The sequence below is a fragment of the Marmota monax genome, unplaced genomic scaffold, assembly GCF_021218885.2.
Source record: "Marmota monax isolate L192 unplaced genomic scaffold, Marmota_monax_Labrador192_F-V1.1 WCK01_AAM20220418_F8-fsc00126, whole genome shotgun sequence".
Taxonomy (NCBI): Eukaryota; Metazoa; Chordata; class Mammalia; order Rodentia; family Sciuridae; genus Marmota; species Marmota monax.
In genome coordinates, this window is record NW_026695245.1 from 17,790 (window position 1) to 36,209 (window position 18,420).

At 35.7% G+C, this 18,420-nt stretch overlaps 1 long non-coding RNA gene across 1 annotated transcript; it reads left to right on the forward strand.

Annotated features, from left to right (window-relative positions):
• Positions 1-551: 551 nt before the first annotated feature.
• On the forward strand, positions 552-12,249 carry LOC124085531 (uncharacterized). Its single transcript, XR_006849455.2, has 2 exons — positions 552-716; positions 10,822-12,249. It is a non-coding gene; the product is annotated as an uncharacterized LOC124085531 (long non-coding RNA).
• Positions 12,250-18,420: the final 6,171 nt, after the last annotated feature.

The following is an 18,420-nucleotide window of genomic DNA, read 5'->3' on the forward strand; positions in this document are numbered from 1 at the left end:
CTTTGAAAATGTAAAAGCCATTCTTAAGGAAAAATAGGCCACAGATGAGAGGGCTCACAGACTGTAATTTGTGGACTCTGCTCTAGACCAAGAGAGGGAAAGGGGGACCTAGGATGCCTTCAAAACCCTGATGCACTGATGCCTTCCCTTAGGGAACAGGAGAAAGCCCCCTCATCAGTTTTATTTATTTATTTTTTTAATCTTAAAGACATTAGGTTAGGTCTTTCCTTCCATGGTACAACTATATGTTCTCGTTGGTTTTTTCAGTCATTTTACGGAGAGACCTCATCACACTGCTGTTTCCCATTGGGAAATGATGAGGCACGGTTTAAAGCAGATGGAGCACAGACTGTAGAAATGAAAAACACAGAAGAAAGAGCTGTGTGAAAGAAATATTTAATCATAACATGAAAAACTCCTAGTGGCAACTTTTCCATTATGTTAAATTTCACTCATTTCTATGCATTCTGAGTATGTGTTTAAAAACAAAGGTTGTAATTTTCCATCTCTGTGCCCATCTACCATGGAGTTTTGATTTTTGTCTTTTGCAGGACTATGACTTGAGCCAACTCCAGCAGCCTGACACAGTGGAGCCTGATGCCATCAAGCCTGTGGGAATCCGGCGGCTGGATGAGAGACCCATCCACGCTGAGCCACAGTATCCAGTCCGATCTGCAGCCCCACACCCTGGGGACATCGGGGACTTCATTAACGAGGTGCAGAAAAAGACTCTCTTTTTATTTTATGCCCATGGTTAGATCTGTGTAGGTCACAGGTTGCTTGGATACTTGTGTAGTTCATTAAAACATATTTAAATTCATTTTTAGGTGGAAGCTAGTATGGCTTCAGTAACAGAGAACGAATTTAATTGCTTTGATCAACCCAAAAGAGATCTGTCAATTGATATTTTGTGTGGGCAAAATGATACTCATATAATTTATTGGTATTAGTCACACTATCTCCAAGAAATACTTTTTCCCTTGACTGCCAAGTAATAAGCTAACAATATTATGGTGTATTATAATTTTATTTATTAGCACTGATAAATGTAGCAGTAGTTCCCTTTAAATGTATCCCTTACTGTATGTACCCTTTGAATTCCACATATGGTGAGAATTCAGTGCCTCCCCAATGGCTCCATTAAAGGAGATTAGTGGAAGAACAGCTAAATTAAATATTATGTAAGTGATTTAAATACTTGCCTAGTTGAGGAGTTTTAAGAGCTTCTGTAAGAGGAAGCTAATTCTCTGTTGAATATAACAGATATGATTTTCATTGTCAAAATTATTATGACACACTTATTTTACTGACCAAGAGTTCTGCTACATTTTATACTTAAGTTTGGAAGTAAAATGATTTATATTGCTTCTTTGGGTTAGAGCTAAATTTTTAATCAAGCATAAATGGCAGTGGTACATATTGATGTTGACTGTGAATGTATGGCAGGAGTCGTGTTCTCTGGCCATATCCTCCAGATCTCCAAGATTTCAATTGATCTTGTTGCATTATAAAATGGAATGCATTGGTTATATGTGGCCTTCTGTCTTGTGCTGATAAACCTTTTATTTCCTGGACCTCCTTGAAGTAATTGTATAAGGTGTAAACGTCTACATGAGGTATTAAGATGCACTTACAGATTGTAGAAAAAGTTTTGAAACATAGTTGGGATATTTAGCTGCCTGTTCATCGATCCATTACTGTCTATTTCTAAAAGTCAGACTGCTTTCTGAACGTATGCATTCACTTCTGTTAAGCAAGCAATAGGTTAATTTGTAGTAGACATGATTAAAAGCAGATGGGAGGCAAAAACAACAGAATACCAGTGACTCCCCTTTTTCTAGAAAAATCTGACCTGACTCTTTCAACTCTTATTTACATACAGACCTGCTTAAATAATTCACCTGAATTTATATATAGTGCTAGATCTTTTAGTACATTTATGAATACCTGATGATTTTATACCTGATTGAACATTCATCATTATGAAAAATTGTTGTTGGGTTTTCTGTGCTTATGGGGTTTTGAGATACAGTGAATCTTTTGACTATAAGTGCAGGAACTGGACTTTTTGAAAACAAGAATTCTGGCTTGAGTGTGATTCAACAAATACTTACTGAATGTTTCTGCCTGTCTCTGGGGTATCAGTATTCTCTGCAACTCAGGCCTGTTCTTGATATTCTTCCTTCTTGGTAATAAAAAATCAAACACTAAGCAATTTATAAAGCAGTTCATAATCCTATTCCTGCCCACTCTTTCCCTCCTTGAATCCCCTTCTGTTCTGCAGCCCCAAAGAGCTGTTTTCATTTCTCCCGAAGCTTCACACTTTTGAACAGACAATAACTTCTGCAAACCCCATACCTTCTTGACCATCTGCAAGACTCCCCTTAGCTGAAAGGAATTAATACAAATGCCCCCTTCTCTGTGAAGCCTTCCTTGATCCCTCCAGGCAAGGCTAAGCTAGCAAGAAGCTTCCTCTGCCTTAACCCACACCCACTGGAATATAACTGTCTCTGTTTCTTTCTCCCACTTTAGTATGTGAGTGCTCTGCAGGACAAGTACTATTTCTTGTTCATGTTTTTATAACCTAAGCATCTAATACACTGCCAAGCTCTTTTGTTGTTCTTAGGAATTTAAGTACTATAAGCAGGTGTATAGGGCATAAAGCTGTGGGCACCATCGAATTTGCATTTGATGGATATTCAGCAGAGACCCAGTCTGGAGCTTTTCACTCTACTGGTGCTGATTACATTCAGAAAACAAGGATATCATTGATTCCAAGTTTGTGTTTTCGTGTGTATGTTCTGTCTGTGTGTGTGAGCATTGATTTTTGTTTTGTTTTGTTTTTTGCACTGACTGCATTTTCCTTAGTAGATAGAAAAGAACATTTAGTTAATAAGATTCAGTGACCCAGCCCTTCTACTGCCACAGCGGATAGAGATACAGTAGGAATTTCTACTTGGAATTTCCTTTCTCTAAAACAATGCTTAGGTTAGGTATCAGTCTAAAATGTGGTTTGCGATCATAACAAATATTTGTGATTTCTCATATGGAAAAACTTGATTCCAAACAATTGGCTATAAGTGAACTTCAGAGTACAATCAGTCATCATTTGAGCATATGTTAAAAAGAGCTCATTTTGAAATCATTTTGAACTCTGTTTAGGATCATCTATTCAGCAAATCACTAATGAATGCCTGCTATGTATAACATAACCGCCAGCAAAGTGTAGCTGAAAGGTAAATGGGACACAGATTCTCTTGTGTATCTTCCCTACTTGGCTATCATCACAGTCTTCATACAGACAGTCCCTGACTTAAGATGATTCCACTTAACAGTGTTTTGACCTGACAGTGGTGAAAAAAGAATGGCAATATTCAATAGAAACCATACTTTTAAGTTTTGAATGTGGCTCTTTTCCCAAGCTAGTTATATGCAGTCATACTCTCTTGCATGCTGCAGCAATACAACCGAGCCCCTATGTTGTACTGTGTTGCTAAGCTACGATGTTTGTAGGTTGCGTTATAAATACATTTTCAACTTAGATCTTTTCAACCAATAGCAGGTTTATTGGAATAAAACCCCAAAGTCCTCTATATAATGCAGACATTCCTGTATGGAGCTTTACTCTGCCAGGAGAAGGAAGCCTGTTGTGTCTGATTCTTACTTGGCTTTCCAACTTCATCTTAGGCCCCTCCCTGACCTGCATCTTGGAGGCCTGCATCAAGAGCTCTACTTATCCTTCAGTCTTGCCTTATAATTCTGTGCTGTTCTTCCTGCCTCAAATCTGCCTGCCTGCTTCTTCAGAAGTTAGTTCCTTTATGTAGTCTTTACCAAGACAGGAAGAGTCAGGAACACGGGATATGGGCTAGACATTATCCAGTGGTAGCCCACCCCACCTCCATTTAGAACACCTGGTTTCCTTTGACCCTTCCTTGAGCTCTTCCTTGCTCCAGAAAGAGGTCCTTATCCTGAGGGAGAGTGTGAGGCACCTTGGTTTGATGAATAAATAAATGAAACAAGGTAATTTGGGAATCATTCCCCAAATGGCAACTAAATCGATGAAACTGAAAGTGATGACAAGACAGAGACAGGTAAAGGAGTAAGAGAACAAAATTCTGTTCCTAGAAATTTCCCTACAATTGGAGACAGGAAGAGGTTAAGGTATCACAGAAAACAACCAAAAAGAAAATTCCAGGCATGTGATGGCTATTTCTGTGGGTCAGTTCAGGGAGATGAAAATTGTTAGAACTCTGAAAGCACCAGGTAGAGTCTTCAATCCAAGACGCCCATTAGGACTTGATCAATATCTTCCATTGACTTAACAGACAAAAATAAATACATGTAAACTTTTAAAACAGTGGAAGGCACCTAGAAAGAACACAAGCGCATTTTGTAAAAACATTGAAAATGCACACAAATTTATTTATCTCCAGGTCTTATTTGATTTAGCAGAGTACCGAATGTTCCAAAGGAAGAATAATGTAGTGGTGATTATAATTGGAGTGCTTTTATAGATGTAAGGAGTAGGAAAGCTCATGAGAACGTTTTCTAATTTGTTTATTTAAATAATGAATGAATGTTGACTTGAATCTCAAAAAGGATAACGCATTTTCAGTCTGGTCGGTAGAGTAAAACAAGTCACATGTTTTTTGGATTTCGGTTGCAGAATTTCATTCTGTTTTGACTTTTCAGACATGACCTTCAGAGGGTGAAAAGTTGAAACACATTCCTTTAATCTCATCCTGACAGTAGATATTAGCATACCTCCAACAACTTTACTAATCCCATATTTTTTTCTTATCTCAGAAGAATAAAAACTGAGTGTATCCTTCTATTAAAGGACATGAAAGTTTCTTCCAGAATAGTTTGCTTGAAACTACTAAAGTTTAAAATGATTGTTTTTTTTTCTCTTATTCATTACATTTAATTTGTCCTCTTTGAAGTATCTCACTCCTATTTTACAGGAATTGGATTTTTGTGTGAATTCAAATCCAACTGCTTCACCAACAGCTCTGTTACCTAGTACAAGGTCAAGATCCTTAAATCTAACCTCTTACATTTCCAATTCTCTTATTTGTAAGATGGTTAATAGTAGACCCTTCTTTTCAGATTGAAATAAGAACTCAATGTGATCATTTATGTAAAATACGAGGTATAGTGCCTGTCATATGGTGAAGTCTCTGAATTATTATAAATGAGAATATATCATAATGAGAATTGTATGTAAATTACTTGGTATGATTAAGACTTTCTACTGTCTCTAATTTCAGATGAAATAGTTTAAATCCTGTCCTTTCAAAAAAATTGCTTTAAACCCAATGAAATTGCCAAAAAAGGGATGGCAATGTTGAACTGAAGAAGTCATAGAATCTCGTACAATAAACATGGTGTTTACCATGATCATCCACATGTATTTTTATAGGTCCACATATATTTCAAACCCAGATACGTGATTTTCCTGAAAGAAGCAAATATAAACATGAACTAGATGTGAAGAGGAAAATACCTAAGCCCAGGTCACCAGTGGAGAGTTATCTCGTAGAATAGCTGCCAAATGCCAGGTGCTGTGTTGGAAAGCAGAGTGTGAGTACAAAACAGCCCCTGCAAAAAGGGATGTCACTATCTAGGAACAATCCAGATACTGTAATAAAAGAAGAAGGGTCCAGAGAGTTCATAGGAGTGACTCCTAGTCATGGTTGGAGAAAAAAAAAAAATCCATGCAGCAGAAGTGACATTTTTCCAGGGAGAGGCAGGTACCAGGGATTGAACTCAACCACTGAGCCACATTCCCAGCCCTATTTTGTATTTTATTTAGAAACAGGGTCTCACCGAGTTGCTTAGTGCCTTGCTTTTGCTGAGACTGTCTTTGAACTCTTGATCCTCCTGCCTCAGCCTCCTGAGCCACTGGGATTATAGGTGTACACCATTGTGCCTGGCTAGAAGTGACATTTTTATTGAGCTTTTGGGTGGATAGATAGATAATGGATGTTCATCAGAAGAAAAAAAAATGAAAGGAAACATTTCAAACAAATTCAACCACATTTCAGTTGGGAGACAATTAATATGCAAATAACACAGTAGTACACAAGAACATGACACTGGGGTTTGAGGAATGGTGCATAATTCATTTGTGGTTGCTGGGGTTGATGATGACTGAAACAAGTAGATGAACCCTCTAGAGTTCCTGGATGCTCTTAAAGGATTTTGCTTTTTTTAATCTTGCAGGTCTCCCCAAAAGGCAGGCATTTGAGAAACACTTCCCAGTTTTTTTTTTCAACTCTGTATCTTTTCTCCTATTTACTTAAACTTACAATAAAATGTAATATTCTTTATTATAGGGAATTGCTCTATAGCATTCAGGCACAATTAAAAGAACATCTCCACCTAGCCCTGGGGGAAATACTTGGGTTATGGGGGAAACTCTGCTATAGGTCATAGAAAGCACTCGGAGGGTTTTGCCTGGGGAAGTGACATCAATAGTTGAGAGAGAAACCAAAGCTAGTTTTTAGGAAAGAAGCAGAAAGAGCACTGGAGATAGCAAGACCGGTTGGAAGGTTCTGGTCCAGGCAGGATATAATGAGAACCTAAGCCAAAGCAATGGCACTAAGACTGTAGAAGACAGAATGTTAGGGTATCAATAGGCCTCTTTCTTCTTGTATCCCTTGTGTGTTCTTCACTAAAGAATGTGGGTTTTTATAGTACCCATAAAAGCATGTCCCCACCCATAAAGCATAGGATCAGAAGTCTATAAATATAAGCTCAGCAAGAATTCAACTGTAGCTCTTTCACTTTGCAGAGGAGCTCAAACTACAGAAAATTTATTCAGATAAATTTATCTAGAGTTTTAGATCTGCCTCTCCAAGAAAGGTGAAGTGAACATACTTTGCTAAATTTAGTCAAACCTAGAGAAGCACATGCTGTTAGTTTATAAATTTGGTAACAGTACTTATACATCATGTGAAAAGTACTTTGTACATCATTCTTGAAGGTGTCCACATCAAAAATAAAGCAATCACATAAGGGAGAACCAGAAGGTTCTGTTGTCCCCAGATTTTTTCTACACATTCTGTCTGATTGCATGCCTGTTACTGTCAGTTTCTGAGGGCCTGACTGTGATCTTTTTAGAATTACCAAAATATTACCAAGAATTTATGCAGTACCTCATTCAGAAGGGTCATATTAAATTCTCAGATAAAAATCAGTGCCATCCAAGTGGAAGGAACTTAAAGTACTTAACCTCTCCTGCCTAGAAAGATGGTTTGCCTAAGAATTCTTGAAAAGTTCAGTGGCTTTGCCCTTCTATCATCATTAAGCCCTAAGACAGTGTACCATGCACTCACATGGCACAGTGATCTCTCGCTAATGGATTTTTATGGCCTTAACCTTAACCTCTTCTTTCATTTTGTTTTGTTTTCCTAAAAGAAAACAAATGCAAAAACTACCAGGATAATCCAGAAACTAATGCAGGAATAGAAAAAAGAAATGATCAAATAAAAAGAATATTTTTAAGAATCCCAACAGATTCTTATAGGAGATTATCTCCAGCATTAGAATCTATTTTAAGGACTTGAATGAGGTGGCTTAGATAGTTGAGTCCTGGGGTTCTTTAACACTCCAGTAAAGATCACACAGCTTCTAGTGTCTCTTCCTGGACACGGTAAACAATGGTCATTACTTCCCGTGTCTGAATCCAAACACACTTGAGGCCCTGCCATTGACTATTTAGAGCTAATTTTCATCTTAACCTTTCCATTTTTCCAGTTTGGTGCTGACACTATAAGGTTTGGGCAGTGCTCTGTGAGTATTTTCACTTAAAAATCAAATTGTGATGAAGTCAATAACCTGAACACAGGGACCTTTGCCAGTGTCTCACTGTCTGTGTTATAAAGCAGTTGTCATGATAAATTTTAATGTTTGTTTTCAGGTATCCATTCTCCTTATCAGGAATTTCCCTGATTTTTCTTGATTTTCTGTCAGATTCTTCTTAGGTCCAGTTCTTGTGTGGTAGGACCATGTTAGACAGTGCTAAACTAAAGGAATCACTTATTGCTTATATTTGTAATTACTAGATTTTTTTTTGGAAAAATGGGAAATGGGTACATACTAATGTGTGACTGTAAATTCTAAGAGGTCAGGCAATGGATCTAGCTTATTAAAGGCTGTGTTTCCACACATTATAGAGTCATAGACACTCAACCAATATGCCATGAATTGAATTAATAAACTAATAAAATGAATGAAGGTGCATTCCTTGGTTTTTTGTCAGCTATGTCTACAGTAACTAATAATGCCAAGTTTCATTGGCTTACAGAAACAAAGGTTGACTTCTTCCTCAGGTTGTAAGTCAACTGCAGTCTATCAGTATCATGTGTCTTCTTCATTGCAAAGTCCATGGGGAAGTATAACCCCCATCTGAGGCAGGGCATTCTCCTTGAGGAAGGGAAACAGAGAAGTGGAAAGATATTAGAGCTCCAAATGTGCTCCTGCTCCTCACTGCTATTCACATTTCTTTGGCCAAAGCCACTCCCATAGCCAGCTGAGCCTGACAGAGGGGTGGAGTAAGTAAATTCTGACTCCAGAAAGGAACTTGTGGCAGTGTGGGCTTGTGCTCTCCATGGAAACAAGGGTGGTGAATCACTAAGGACAGTAACACCATCAACCACAGAAAGGAGTTATATGAATTCTGGGAAATTGTAGGTTGTAGTGGTTCTTGGTCTTAGCAGAATTGCTTTGTAGCTTATTCTAAAAATAAGATAAGGAAAATCCTATCTAAACTTATTGGTTTTCTGTGTGGAAGTCATTTGCTTAAGACTTGCTTTATTTTATTTAATACAGCTTTTTCTGAGTTATAAATGAGGGGGAGTGGTGCCTAATTTAATGGTTAGGATTGATGGTAAGAGATCCTTGGAGATGGGAAAGCTGATACTGGGTACTTTTCACTCACATTTTTTATTGAAGTCTAGCAGCATTTTATTTATTAAAATATTATGTCTTCACATTTTTTTTATTTTTTTCAAATTCCAAAGCAGAAAAGTTTCCTTTAAACTTAAAACATTAATAATAATAATAATAATAGCCAATACTCCTTGAGCTTTACAAGTGCCAGATAACTAGGATGAGCCATTGAGTCTCTTTATCTCATTTAGTCTTATATAATCTGATTGTTATTACAGTTGCAGATGAGGAAATGCTGAATTCCCACAGCTAATACTGTGGAGAGCTGGGGTGTCATCTAAGATCTGATCTCTTCAACACTAGATGGCACTGACTCTGACCTTAATTTTTGTGCTCTTTTTCCTTATTCCTCCTCCGTGAACTTGAAAGACTAAATGAACAAATGTTCATAGAAAAACCGCATATGTATGCTCACAAAATACATATGGATTGGAAGGCTTGATCTCTCAAGGAGACAGCCTGTACATCTTGGATGATAAGTAAGGTCGCCATAAGCCCACAGCATTTGAAAAGCAGCATTGTAAAAAGAGAACAATTGCTTGAAGACCAATATTGGTATATCTTGGCGTACTAAAATGCAGTTGAGAAAATATTACAGAAAATTCCAAATGGACCTAGTATTAAGTCCTTAAAGGTTTTGTAGTACAGAATTACAAATTAGCTGCAGATATTTAAATTACATATTTAAAAGAATCTGCAAGAGTTAAGAATATAAATGATAATTATTCTATTATTTTTTATTACTTAAATTGTTTTTAAGATTTAGAATGGGCATGTTATTTAGATTTACAAGATTCTGCACTCCCCAATATTTATATCATGTACAGTATTGTATCATGATTTTTCTAGGGACTTTGGAAAAGTAGAAGTTACTCCATTTAAAAAAAAATACCTGTTCATAATTTATCAATTAATTCCACATTTTATGTTTCATTAATAACACAACTGATTTAATGAGTCACTTTCCTTCTTTCTTTATCTTTTCAAACTTGGGTCAAATAAATGCAAAGCTACCTCCACTTTGAATGCTTAGCTCCTCAAGGTAGACAAAGTAATTTTTCAGAATCCTGATGATTTTTGTTTAGAATTCACAGTTTTATTATTTATTTATCATTCCTTTCATATTATAGAAATGCCTGTTGCTTAGATTGCAAGCTGCTAGAGGATCGGGGACCACTTGGCACTAACACGTGTATCTTTCTCCTTGCCCTACATATGCTTCTTGTTCAAATGGTTAATTCTCAAAATCCCCTAACCCTCATTCTGATTAGGGTTCATGGATCACATGGTTTCAAAACCTTTCTGTATTATTTCATATAACTTCACACAACCTGTTCTACCACTAAATTACTCATTCAAAACTGGTCTTGCCAAGTAGACTATTACACAGTCACACCAGTTATCCTAGCTAGCAAGGGTAATTTTTCTATGTTTATTGAATCAGAGAATTCCGTTTATAGTAATTACCATGATATAGTTTACCTTATATTTCAATGAGATTGTTTTACAGTCTATCAGTCCTGTTCCATATATTGTGTTATTTAAGATCCTCTAATCTGCTTCAAGCAGTTGGCCCTCATTTCTGCTGTCTGTCAAACATGTTCTCCAATTAACTCCCTCCCACTTTATGTCTTGCATGCTAGCCTACACTCCTTAGGATTGTTTGCTTGCAAAGGAAAGAAGCAAGTTACTTTTCGTATGACTTCCAAAACACTGAGAATGCCAGTTTCTGTGCGTTGAAAATGTAATCTTACAAATGGGAATTTACCAAGTGTTCAATACCATGAAGTCCTTGGCATCTGCTTATGGTTTTGCAAATTGTAACCCTCTCTTAACTCTTTCTTCCTTTCTCTTTCCACATTGTAGGGCCTTAAAGCTGCTGACAATGATCCCACAGCTCCGCCATATGACTCCCTCTTAGTCTTTGACTACGAAGGTAGTGGCTCCACTGCCGGGTCCTTGAGCTCCCTTAATTCCTCAAGTAGTGGTGGAGAGCAGGACTATGATTACCTGAACGACTGGGGACCACGATTCAAGAAACTCGCTGACATGTATGGTGGAGGTGATGACTGAACTTCAGGGTGAACTTGGTTTTTGGACAAGTACAAACAATTTCAACTGATATTCCCAAAAAGCATACAGAAGCTAGGCTTTAACTTTGTAGTCTACTAGCACAGTGCTTGCTGGAGGCTTTTGGCATAGGCTGCAAACCAATTTGGGCTCAGAGGGAATATCAGTGATCCAATACTGTTTGGAAAAACACTGAGCTCAGTTACACTTGAATTTTACAGTACAGAAGCACTGGGATTTTATGTGCCTTTTTGTACCTTTTTCAGATTGGAATTAGTTTTATGTTTAAGGCTTTAATGGTACTGATTTCTGAAACGATAAGTAAAAGACAAAATATTTTGTGGTGGGAGCAGTAAGTTCAACCATGATATGCTTCAACACGCTTTTGTTACATTGCATTTGCTTTTGTTAAAATACAGAATTAAACAAACAAAAAAAAAAACCGAACTCATGGAGCGATCGATTTTATTATCTTGGGGGATGAGACCATGAGATTGGAAAATGTACATTACTTCTAGTTTTAGACTTTAGAATTTTTTTTTCACTAAAATCTTAAAAACTTACGCAGCTGGTTGCAAATAAAGGGAGTTTTCATATCACCAATTTGTAGCAAAATTGAATTTTTTCATAAACTAGAATGTTAGACACATTTTGGTCTTAATCCATGTACACTTTTTTTATTTACTGTATTTTTTCCACTTCACTGTAAAAAAATGGTATGTGTACATAATGTTTTATTGGCATAGTCTATGGAGAAGTGCAGAAACTTCAGAACATGTGTATGTATTATTTGGACAATGAATTCAGGTTTTTTGCATGTTTATATCTTTCGTTATGGATAAAGTATTTACAAACAAAGTGACATTTGATTCAATTGTTGAGCTGTAGTTAGAATACTCAATTTTTAATTTTTTAATTTTTTTTTTTATTTTTTATTTTCTTTTTTTGTTTTGGGGAGGGAGCAAAGTTCTTAGCACAAATGTTTTACATAATTTGTACCAAAAAAATTAAAAAAAAGGAAAGAAAAAGAAAAGAAAGGGGTGGCCTGACACTGGTAGCACTACTAAGGGTGTGTTTTTAAAAAAAAAAAATGAAAACACAAAAAAAGCTTTTAAAACTGGAGAGACTTCTGACAACAGCTTTGCCTCTGTATTGTGTACCAGAATATAAATGATACACCTCTGACCCCCAGCGTTCTGAATAAAATGCTAATTTTGGATCTGGTGACTGGTTTGAACTTTTTCTTTTCTACTTGAGCTACTTTGAATGTTGTAAAAATCCCAAGTACTGGCGTTCCACTGAGAACAACAGTACAAAAGTACGTATCGGTTCTTGCACCATTCACCACCAAAATGGGTGGCACGGCCACCGCGCGCATGTGCCACAGAGAGCATCATTTTGGAGCTCCTCATCCGTCATAGAAGAAAAACATCAAGTGACTCAGAAACAGAGCCTACTAAAAGTCACATCCTTTTACGTCAGTGAACTTTGGTAAAATTCTTGTTTTCTTTTTGCTCCTGCTCATGGTTATGCTGATTCTAACAGGCCTTTTTCCCCTAGGGAACTGTCATATGATTCATCAAAGCCACTGTTTCATGTCCTTAGGAAACCACACTTAGGTTTGACTGACGTGTCTGTTGACTTATCCTTTAGCTTTAGGTTGATATACCTGATATGTCCTAATGGGACCAAGAAAGGGAAACATGCTTTCATAAACTTCACAAAATTTTATAAAAAAAAAAAGTTATGTATCTTACTATGATTCACAAGTCAATTTTAAGAGACCTAAAAGAAATTGTCACTGTATTTTTCTATTTGCTTCAAAGTCATTATCTCAGCATATATTCTTATACCGTACACTTTGGAAAACAAGATACCTCCACTAATGAACTCCATTTTTTTTTTTTGCTTAACATAAAGGTCACTGTATATTAGACAGTGAATTTTACTTTTCTATTGATTCATTCTGTGGGTAATACTTCTTGTTAACTTTCCTAATCATTAAATGCCAGAGCTTGCCGGTGGGAATTTTCATAATGAAAACTTACTAAATTTGATAATTGGAATAGTCTTTTTCAAATTGGTTCTTAGACTGTGCCCCACTCTGGTAGTATACATCTAAAAGAAAACTGAAAACTCAAACATTTAATATTTATATCATTTAGATAAAACAACATTGTTAAAAAGACCATATCTAGGACACAATTGTAAATTTTAAGCATTAAAGGTAAACATTCATATATACATGCTCAGTAAGCCTTAATTTTCCAGACTTCCCATTTTTGTAGATGTAGTACTCGACTATATTTCCTTCATAAAAACATTTTAAAGGAAAAAAAGAAGAAGAAATCAATAAAAAATGGAAGCCCACACCCTGCTCCAGGGGGAACTTCTGTCTAGCTGGTTATAATTTCTGATTCTTGTTAAGAAACAATTTTTATACTATTATTTCCATTAGGATTTTATTTTGCTTTGTTTCATGAAGATGGGATTGTATATTCTGTATTTTTATGTAACTTGCTTATTTCACTAAGTGTATTTGGAAATTTTCCCATATTTGTATAAATGTACCTCTACTCATCCTTTTAACCGTCACATAGTATTCCATAGTATGGACATAATGGTGTTATTGAATCATTTCCTAGTTAATTTGTTGTTTCCAGCTTTCTCGATATTAAAAACAATGCCACAGTCAACATTCTTGTGCAAGTTTCTGCATGGGAGTACTTCTCTAAATTAGATGCTTGGAGACGGAATTGTAGGATTAAAGTAGAGAGAAGTTAATTAAATATGGCTGAAATTATAAATGTTTTAACATTACTTCAAAGTGCCTTTTAGCTAAAAGATGAAGCTTTCTAAAAAGTCAGCAACTTCCTCCTCTGGCAAAAGGATTTTACACAGCCCAAAATAGTAACCACAAAGTGTAAGACAATCTAGCCCAGGCCTTATTCTTTTTCTCTTTGGAAGTTAGCCTTTGAGTCAGGCCACAGTACTAGTTTCAAGTACTCTGTAAAATGACTGTAACTGTGTAATGTAATAAAACCTTGAAAACTATATTTATGAGTGGTTTATGGAGCCCATCCAGAAACATGTATTCATAGGCCATTCTTGTTGACTTGGATAGTTTTTGCAGTATGACCAAGAAAAAACATGCGTATAGACACCGCTAAAATCCCTTTGAAATGGGTCATTTTCCAGTAAAAGTATGTGCACTTTAAGTTTTAATAAGACTGCCAAATTTCTCTCATTAAAAGCCTACACCAACTTAAACTACCAGCACTATCTACAAAATTCTGTTGACCTCATCCTCAGCAGTCCTGTGCATTACAGATGTTTAAAAGTTTTGACATTATGAACAAAAAAGATTAACCAAAGTCAATATTAGACTTTTTCCTGACTAGTGTTTTTTTTTTTTTTTTTGTATATTTATTAGCCATTTGTATTTCTTTAAATTTGTTTTCATTTTCCTAGTGAGCTGTTTGCCTTTTTCTTATTAATTAGTAAGAGCTCTTTATACGTATTATTTTCCTGGTCTTTTACTCATCTTGTAATTCTTATAATTTTATCTATGGTGTTTTGTCTTATAGAAATTTTTATTTACTTTTATTTGTTTATTTATTTGTCATTTACTCTTACTCTTCCACTGTATTTTTTTTTTTTCCTGTTACTGGGGATTGTATCCAGGGATGCTTTACTACTGAGCTACATCTCCAGCTCTTTTCTGTTTTTTATTTTGAGACAGGATGTTGGTAAGTGGCTTAGGGTCTTGCTCAGTTGCTTAGGCTGGCCTCAAACTTTAAATTCTCCTGTCTCAGCCTCCCAGCTTGCTGAGATTACAGGTGTGTGCCTTTGTATGCGTCTCCCTCCAACTCAACACTCTTGAGATGGCTTTTCTACCTCCAAACTACATTTAGCAGTTTAATTCACATAGAAATTATTTAGTATGATGTCAAAATTGAACTTCTAAAAACAAATTCTACATAGAAGTCCTATTTTCCCAAAACAGCTTTTTAATCTTCAACCTTAACCTTATCATCTGACTTGCAAACTTGATCATGTACAAAATTGCCATATAAACACATACTTGTTTCTGGATCTTTTCTTCTGTTCCGTTGACATTTTAATTCTTTTTTTTTTCAATATTTTTTTTAGTTGTAGATGGACACAATATCTTTATGCAAGGCAAGCGCTCAACAGCCCCAGTCCGATATTTTAATTCTTGCACAACTCTAGTTTGGTGACACTGGAATATCAGTCTGATAAACTACTCCCAAAATGTTGTTCTCTTCAGTCAAAACTTTATCTTTCTCCATATTTTTTCTTGTGTATAAGTTTTAAAAACATGTAGTGAAGTGCGATGACAAATTGTATTTGACATTTTATGGAGTTGTGAGGAGTTAACAACTTCATTTATTATCCCATCCAATACTCTCATCTTTCACTTTTCAGATCAGAGTTTGACTAAACATCTCATTTTATTGTACTATTGTTTGATAATTTTCATTGCTTTTATGAGCAGCTCTACTTTTTCATAGCCGTTTTTCTAATGATTCTTTTATTGCTCTCTTGGAGATTTATCAACTTTTATTCTTCTTGTTTCTGTCTTACTTTTCTCTCGTGTTAGTTCTAATAGTTTTTTGATGATTCTCTTGGATATTCCTGACAGATAATTATGACTGCAATTAATGACAGTTTTTTTCATGTTTCTAAGATTAATGCTTGTTTTTTCCCCCTGTGCAGTAGCAGTGATGATTATAAACATTATTTTATTATTCCTGACTATAGTCAGTACATTTTGCACATCTTACCATTATACATAACGTTTACTATAGATAGGGCTTATCCCTAGCTTATCCTAAGGTTTTCAGTGTGCATGTTGAATTTTGTAAAATGTTACTTCCTCCATCTACATAGATGATGATATATTAGCTCATTAATATGGTAAATTATGCCATTAATGTCATCATCTTTTTGAATATTGAATCACTTTACTGGAATAAACTCTACTTGTCATAATGTTATTCCTTCAATGGACTGGTATATTTGCTTTGCTGCTATTGAACTTGGGAATTTAAAATTACATGTGATCTTTTATATTTCTGTTTTATCACTATTTTTGCTAAATTTTAATCTTAGATTTATGCTGGCCTAAAATAAGTAATTTGGAAGATTACCTTTTTTCTCTTTCTTTTTTATGGTTTATAAAAATCCCAATTATCTGTCCATCAAAAATTTTATTCAAATTCTCCTATACTTTTTGCATTGTAGGGACAGGTTTTCCTCAATTAGTGTATTTAGCTGTTGTGCTGAATTTCAAAATTCACAATTTTTTTTTTCTGAAAAGTCTATGCCATGTAGATCAAGAAAAAAAATCATTGTTGGAAAATTATGCACAGTATTATCTTCTTAAACTTTGCTGCATGCCTTAAGTTACATTTTCTGTTCTCCTGGTTTTGTTTTGTTGTTGTTTGTTTTTTGTTTGTTTGTTTGTTTTTTGCTTTTACTCTTTTTACTACTATGAGTAGTCTATAGTGTCCACTTCTTATCCTATTTAGAGCTTCTAATGAATTAACAGAATATTTGTTCACTTGATTATTGGGTGCACATTTATCCAAGCCTGCTAATTGGTTTTTCACATATCTAGTATTTTACTTATTTTTGGTTTATCAGTTTCTGAAAGTTTATTAACATTTCCCACTTGGGTTTTGGATTTATGTATTTCCAGGGCATGGTGATAGATGCTTACAAACCTTTTGGATTGTAACTTTTACCAATGGGAAGCGTCTTGTTTGGTAACTTTTAGTGATTTTAGCTTTTAATTTTGTCTTATATTAATACAGCCATGTCTGTTTTGTTTCTTTTTCTTTTTTAGGGGGGGTGGGTGGTAGGATTGCTTTGGTTTCATTTGGTTTCTTTTGATTTTAGCCAAATAGATATTTGATTTTAGCCTGATAAAGCTTTGTCCATTTCTTTATTATTAACTTCTAAAAGATTCTGTTTTTGACAACATTGTAAACAATGTATACATTTTAAAATTTTATTCCAGTGCCATTTTCAAATAGGCAGTTTAATAGTAGATTGACCAAAACATCAATCTTGGCAATGATTTGATCTTTTGTTGTTGTTTTTGCAGTACTGGGGATTAAACCAGGGCCTCATGCATCCTAGGCAAGTGCTCTACCACTGAACTACATTCCCAGCCCTTTTTTAAAATTTTGTTTTAAGACAGAGTCTCACTAAGTTGCCCAGGCTGGCCTCAAACTTGCCATCTCTCAAGACTCCCAAGTAGCTGGGATTGTCAGCATGTGCTACTGTGCCCAGCAATGATTTGGTTTTTGCAGTTCACCACCTTTAAAACCTATTGAAATCCATTTCTAAATGTGATTTTGGTGAACACAGCATAAAGGGATGTTCTCACTGATTGTCCTCACAGCTCACCAGGGTATCACCACCATCCTATGAACTAACTTCCACAGTGTAAAATCTGGAAGAAGCATTATAATGCCAGGCCTCTTCCATCTCATTCTTACCTCACTGAAGCTTTCTATGGAATCCACCATAGATTTTCCTTATGGGGTAAAATATGTATCAATTTCAAATTCAAATTAAAATTTAAAGACCAACTCATGAAGAAAACTGGAAGACCTAGGAGACGCACACTATCTTAGGCTGTTGCATTTTAACTGAGGTTATTTTGAAGTAATGAAAATTTAAATAAATATATATATATATATATATATATATATATATATATATATATATCTGACAGTTGTATCACTACCATGTCCTCAACAATGCCTAATTGCTAAACAAACAACAAATTCTTCCTGGAAAAGCAGCTGTTGATTGATGCCCTTAACAGATGGAATTGAAGGGGGGAAATGTATTAAGACCTTTCTCTATCTTGATAGAACAAATTCAGCCTTGTAGATTTTACTTTTTCATCAGTCATTAATGCTTCAGCAAGGTTGGTAGTGAAAGCTCAAGGATCACCATTTCTTCTGTTCCTCAGCCAGACTTGGTCAGAATCCAGTGGGTAGAAAAAGAGATAATGTGATAGCAGTTAAGATTTGACTCAGGGGATTATTTTTAGATTAAAAGTTATTTTGTTTCCCTCAAATATTTTTATTTGGTGGAGGGTGGATACCAGGGATTGAACTGAGGGGCACTTGACCACTGAGCCACATCCCCAGTCCTATTTTGTATTTTATTTAGAAACAGGGACTCACTGAGTTGTTTAATGCCTTGCCATTGCTGAGGCTGGCTTTGAATCAAGGATCCTGATCCTCCTGTCTTAGCCTCTCGAGCCGCTGGTCTTAACAGGCATGCACCATTGAGCCCAGCTGTTTCCCTTAATTTTTACCACAAATAAAGGATTGTGGGGCTGGGGATATA